At 37.6% G+C, this 6,656-nt stretch overlaps 1 long non-coding RNA gene across 1 annotated transcript; it reads right to left on the reverse strand.

Annotated features, from left to right (window-relative positions):
• Nucleotides 1-4,108: 4,108 nt before the first annotated feature.
• LOC127720691 (uncharacterized) lies at nucleotides 4,109-4,650 on the reverse strand. Its single transcript, XR_007990931.1, has 2 exons — nucleotides 4,358-4,650; nucleotides 4,109-4,209 (listed from the first exon to the last, which is right to left on the reverse strand). It is a non-coding gene; the product is annotated as an uncharacterized LOC127720691 (long non-coding RNA).
• Between the last annotated feature and the right edge of the window lie 2,006 nt (nucleotides 4,651-6,656).

The following is a 6,656-nucleotide window of genomic DNA, read 5'->3' on the forward strand; positions in this document are numbered from 1 at the left end:
GTTAAGAACCCTTGCAACAACTCTTTGAGGGGTCCGTAGGTGACCTGTTGCAAGGCTAAATTTCTGTCCCTAGCCAATATACCCTCATTTCCCGTGGCAGTCTAAATTTCACCGACCTTAATCCCGGAAGCCCCTTTTACAGAACCTACCTATTGTATTTATTGTTAATTTGTTCTCGTCCTGAATATGCATGAAATATTTGCCACTGGACGTTAAGCAACCAACAATCAATCAATCAATCCTAAGACTGCCGACATGTCACCAAGAGAGTTGCTGATGTATTTTGGTTTTTGATTCGTGGTAATTAATTTCGAAAAAGATAATGACGTAAACAGTATTGTTAAATTTAGTTGCAAGTAGAAAAGTGTACTCATCCTTTGGAATTAACCTCATACCGCTGGACTTTTTATTTTTTTCTTAGTGTTCTTCTATTTTTTAGACAATATACCATCGACATCCGATGATAACATACTGTTGCATACGTTAACTATTTAAACAGAAAGGGTATGTGAAAGAATCATTTACCCTACAATATCAAAATATAATTATTTTGTGTTTGATTGACCATTACTACATAAAAACTATCTTATCTTTAAATTCTTAAATACAGGCATGGAATAAAACATAGTTTCAGAATAAATGACAACGGCAAACACATGCTATTGCCTATAAAAGTTCAATTACCGTTAAATCTTCAATCTCTGTTTTTAAAAGAAGTATTGTGTAACCTATGATAGCTGATATGAATTTCAATGAGGACATTATGTGCGAGTTGTCTCATATGCAATCATATGACCCTTTTTTTAAATTGAGACGGATGAACAGCAATAAAAGTGCTGTTCCTTTGCTTTTTTTTTGTGTGTATGTGTGTTTTATATTTTGATATGGCCTTACCTAAGAATTAAACGTTGTAGGACATTCTTGAGGCCAGAACTGATAAACTTGTCTGCCTTGTCATGTTTCTGCTTTTCGGTATGAACTGACGACATCTCTAGTCTTCAATGTGTAGGACTACCATGTTTTTTCTTTCATTTTCTGATAATCCTGGCAAAATGACTGACAACCCTGATACCAGGAAATCATTCAATACTACTTTACTAAGAATTACAAAGTAAAGATTTAACCTAGTAAAAAAGCCATTTCATTATATATTTTGCATAACATATTGTGTACGTAGTACATTCATGCCACAGTAAAAACTGGTAAGAAAAAACTTCTTTACTTTGTGTAAATAAAAAACTTGAAAATTTAAATACTGCTGGCTAGAACATTCTGCAAATCTTCCCCGTCTGCTGAAGAAAACAATATTACCTATTTTATATGCATGGTTTTGTTAAGTTTATATTAGTCCCCTACCGGCTAAGCTGAAGGGGACTTTTGGTTTGCTTGCTCTCTATCCGTCAGTCTATCTGTCAGTCCGGCAAATCAGTTTTCCACACTTTTTTCATAATGCTTAAATATATTGATTTGAACCCCCAAGGGTGAATGGGGAATAGAAATATGGTCACCATTGGTCTTCCTCCGACCGGCGGTAAAACCTTCGCTAAAGTGGGGCGTCCGTTTGGCTGTTTCACACGAGGCATCGGATTTAACGTCCCCATTCTGATCGGACGTGGCTGCAAATCAGTACATCCCGCACAGCCAAACGGACGCCCCACTTTAGCAAGTGTTTTACTGCAGGTCGGAGGAAGACCAACGGTGACCATACTTCTATTCCCCAGTCACCCTTGGGGTGTTCTCCCCAGTTTTGATGCCCATACCTGGGAGCTGAAGTAACTTTTGAAAACTACACGTGTTTATGTTTTACAACAACTGCTTCCCCTCAAAGTTTATTTATTACAAGAAATAAACAACAATAATAAATCAACACACTATTTTATTCTTATACAATATTTATTAATGTCAAAAATGTTCCTGGTAACCCGTCCTTCTGGTCTACGGTTACAGGAAGTAAACAATACAATAATATCCAAGTCACAAATGCTTCAGGCAACCCGTCCTTCTGGTCTGCGGTTACCGGCAGTAAACAAAACAAGAAGTAGACTTTTACCCTGTCCCTTCAGGGTACCAGGCCACCTATCGTCTGACAAACGACAAAAAACAAACACAATTGATCTGCAAACAACACGGGTTTTACCGCGCTTCAAAACCCCTGAAGTGTCATGTAATGATCTCTTCTGAAAAGATTACAAAACCGCAGGTCCAGATTGTTAAAGGCTTCCCCGAATCCTTTTCTGCGGGAAATCTTGTCCAAGCGAACGTCGCCTCAATTTGAAAATAACTCTCTACTGCTTACCACCCCGCAATTAAGTGCTCGCAGCGCCAATGTTGTGATTGCCGATATATATGAGCAATTTACCACGGGTCGCTGATAGCTTTATGAGTCTGGATGGTGTCGATTCTGTCTGGTTCAGATTACTTTTGACTGTCGTCTTGTGCAATTAAACCGGAAAGAGAGAGAGCATCATGGAATCGCTGCCCATATCCGGTAGGGTCTGGCTTAATACCAACGGGGAATGCCATAGTACCAAGACACTTTGTCATTTTGTTGTCGAGCCTGCGACTTTTGTCGCAGAAAGCTCGACATAGGTATAGCGATCCGGCGGCGGCGGCGGCGGCGTTAGCTAACTTCTTAAAAGCTTTATATTTTAGAAGGTGGAAGGTCTGGATGCTTCATACTTTGTATATGGATGCCTCATGTTACGAAGTTTCCGTCAGTCACATGTCCAATGTCCTTGACCTCATTTTCATGGTTCAGTGACTACTTGAAAAAAAAGTTAAGATTTTTTGTAATGTTAGATTCTCTCTTATTATAAGTAATAAGATAACTATATTTGGTATGTGCGTACCTTGCAAGGTCCTCATGCCCGTCAGACAGTTTTCACTTGACCTCGACCTCATTTCATGGATCAGTGAACAAGGTTAAGTTTTGGTGGTCAAGTCCATATCTCAGATACTATAAGCAATAGGTCTAGTATATTCGGTGTATGGAAGGACTGTAAGGTGTACATGTCCAACTGGCAGGTGTCATCTGACCTTGGCCTCATTTTCATGGTTCAGTGGTTATAGTTAAGTTTTTGTGTTTTGGTCTGTATATCTTATACTGTATGCCATAGGTCTACTATATTTGGTGTATGGAATGATTGTAAGGTGTACATGTCTAGCGGGCAGGTGTCATCTGACCTTGACCTCATTTTCATGGTTCAGTGGTCAAAGTTAAGTTTTTGAGTTTTGGTCTTTTTTTCTAATACTATGTGCAATAGTTCAACTATATTTGGTATGTGCGTACCTTGCAAGGTCCTCATGCCCATCAGACAGTTTTCACTTGACCTCGACCTCATTTCATGGATCAATGAACAAGGTTAAGTTTTGGTGGTCAAGTCCATATCTCAGATACTATAAGCAATAGGTCTAGTATATTCGGTGTATGGAAGGACTGTAAGGTGTACATGTCCAACTGGCAGGTGTCATCTGACCTTGACCTCATTTTCATGGTTCAGTGGTTATAGTTAAGTTTTTGTGTTTTGGTCTGTTTTTCTTATACTGTATGCCATAGGTCTACTATATTTGGTGTATGGAATGATTGTAAGGTGTACATGTCTAGCGGGCAGGTGTCATCTGACCTTGACCTCATTTTCATGGTTCAGTGGTCAAAGTAAAGACCCCCAAGGGTGACTGGGGAATAGAAGTATGGTCACCATTGGTCTTCCTCCGACCGGCAGTAAAACCCGTGCTAAAGTGGGGCGTCCGTTTGGCTGTGCGGGATGTACAAATTTGCAGCCACGTCCGGTCAGAATGGGGACGTTAAATCCGATGCCTCGTGTAAAGAGAGTGCCACGCTCATTGCACGTTAAGAACCCTTGCAACAACTCCTTGAGGGGTCCGTAGGTGACCTGTTACAAGGCTAAATTTCTGTCCCTATCCAATATACCCTCATTTCCCGTGGTAGTCTAAATTTATCCGACCTTAATCCCTTAACCTATTACAGAACCTATCTATTGTATTTATTGTGAACTTGTTCCCGTCCTGAATATGCATGAAATATTTGCCACTGGACGTTAAGCAACCAACAATCAATCAATCAATCAATCAAAGTTAAGTTTTTGAGTTTTGGTCTTTTTTTCTTATACTGTATGCCATAGGTCTACTATATTTGGTGTATGGAATGATTGTAAGGTGTACATGTCTAGCGGGCAGGTGTCATCTGACCTTGACCTCATTTTCATGGTTCAGTGGTCAAAGTTGGAGTTTTTGAGTTTTGGTCTTTTTTTCTTATACTGTATGCCATAGGTCTACTATATTTGGTGTATGGAATGATTGTAAGGTGTACATGTCTAGCGGGCAGGTGTCATATGACCTTGACCTCATTTTCATGGTTCAGTGGTCAAAGTTAAGTTTTTGAGTTTTGGTCTTTTTTTCTAATACTATGTGCAATAGTTCAACTATATTTGGTATGTGCGTACCTTGCAAGGTCCTCATGCCCGTCAGACAGTTTTCACTTGACCTCGACCTCATTTCATGGATCAATGAACAAGGTTAAGTTTTGGTGGTCAAGTCCATATCTCAGATACTATAAGCAATAGGTCTAGTATATTCGGTGTATGGAAGGACTGTAAGGTGTACATGTCCAACTGGCAGGTGTCATCTGACCTTGACCTCATTTTCATGGTTCAGTGGTTATAGTTAAGTTTTTGTGTTTTGGTCTGTTTTTCTTATACTGTATGCCATAGGTCTACTATATTTGGTGTATGGAATGATTGTAAGGTGTACATGTCTAGCGGGCAGGTGTCATCTGACCTTGACCTCATTTTCATGGTTCAGTGGTCAAAGTTAAGTTTTTGAGTTTTGGTCTTTTTTTCTTATACTGTATGCCATAGGTCTACTATATTTGGTGTATGGAATGATTGTAAGGTGTACATGTCTAGCGGGCAGGTGTCATCTGACCTTGACCTCATTTTCATGGTTCAGTGGTCAAAGTTAAGTTTTTGAGTTTTGGTCTTTTTTTCTAATACTATGTGCAATAGTTCAACTATATTTGGTGTGTGCGTACCTTGCAAGGTCCTCATGCCCGTCAGACAGTTTTCACTTGACCTCGACCTCATTTCATGGATCAATGAACAAGGTTAAGTTTTGGTGGTCAAGTCCATATCTCAGATACTATAAGCAATAGGTCTAGTATATTCGGTGTATGGAAGGACTGTAAGGTGTACATGACACAATATCACACACCTATATCCCCCTCCAAAAAAAAAAAAATTTGACCCCCAAAAAATTACCCTCATTTCAAGTAAAAGAGCCCTAAATTTTCATAAAAAAAAAAGCAAAAAAAAACGCAAAAACACCAAAATTTTCTTACTCCCAAAAAAATTTTTTTTTTACTTTGGAAAAAACGTTATTAAAAACACCCAAAAAACAACAAAAAAATTCAAAAAAAAAAATAAATAAAAAAACCGGGAGAACAGGCGAAGAAAGAATTCTGTGGGATTTAAGAGAAAAAATAATTTCCCCAGTGCGCCCCAACCTTGATTTTTAATTAATTTTATCAATATAGTCTAGTAATAAAACGGATCAATACGACTACAACTTCAATTGCTTTTTACATTTGTGAAGTGTTATAAACTAAATCGATCATTGAAAATATTAACATGGTTGTCAAGAGTATGTTTACATGTGGCTAATACAACATTAGAAAAATATCTTACAACTAATTATGCATTATGGTTAGATTTACGTTCAACAGATGACAACTCATTACACGGTTCAGGTAGAAGAATTGAAAATGCTTCTGAAGGTATTACTATCCAAATAACTAAAACAGCAGGAGCAAATAAATTAATAAATGTTTATCTGTTTGTTATACAAGATGCACAAATTAATTTTGAAGATGGAAGATTTAAAGAAGTTAATTACTAGCGGTTCCCCTTAAAAAATGGAAACAAACGAGCGGAGCGAGATACACTCCGATTCCCTTTATGAATTACCAAAATATCCCCATTGTGCTATTATATGTGGACAAACAGGATGTGGAAAAACAGAGTTTGTTCTTGATTTATTAGAAGGAGAATATAGTGGAGTTTTCAAATATATAGTCATACTTTGTCCAACCATCCAATGGAACAAAGCATACAAAAATCGTGGGTGGATTGGTGATGTTAGAAAACCAAAAACAAAAAATCTAATAATTGTTAATCCTATTGTTGAAGTGAGAGAAGCGAACGGTTCCCTTTATGAAGAAGAGAAGCTACAAGAACTACTAAGAATGTTCTTTAAAAAATATGCTGGTCATCCAACATTATATATCATTGATGACTGCAGTGCAACAAAAGAACTAACAAAGAAAAAAGATATGCTGTCCGAGCTTGCATTTTCAGGAAGACATGCGGAACAATCAGTGTGGGTCATTTCACAGAGATACAACTCTGTTTTAAAAGATTTAAGAGAACAAACAAAATGGTTATGCATGTTCTACACAAAAGATAGAGATAGTTTTGATAATTGCCTAAGAGAAAATGATGTTATTCCTACTTTGGAAGAAAGACAAAGAATAAAGGAAGAACTTAAAAAAAAGAAACATCGTAAATTAATATTAAAGACAGATCAACCTACTGATTATTGGTTACTTAATTGATTTTTTTAGCAATTCTCAAGTAATGCTT

The sequence above is a fragment of the Mytilus californianus genome, unplaced genomic scaffold, assembly GCF_021869535.1.
Source record: "Mytilus californianus isolate M0D057914Y unplaced genomic scaffold, xbMytCali1.0.p SCAF_11, whole genome shotgun sequence".
NCBI classification, from domain to species: Eukaryota; Metazoa; Mollusca; class Bivalvia; order Mytilida; family Mytilidae; genus Mytilus; species Mytilus californianus.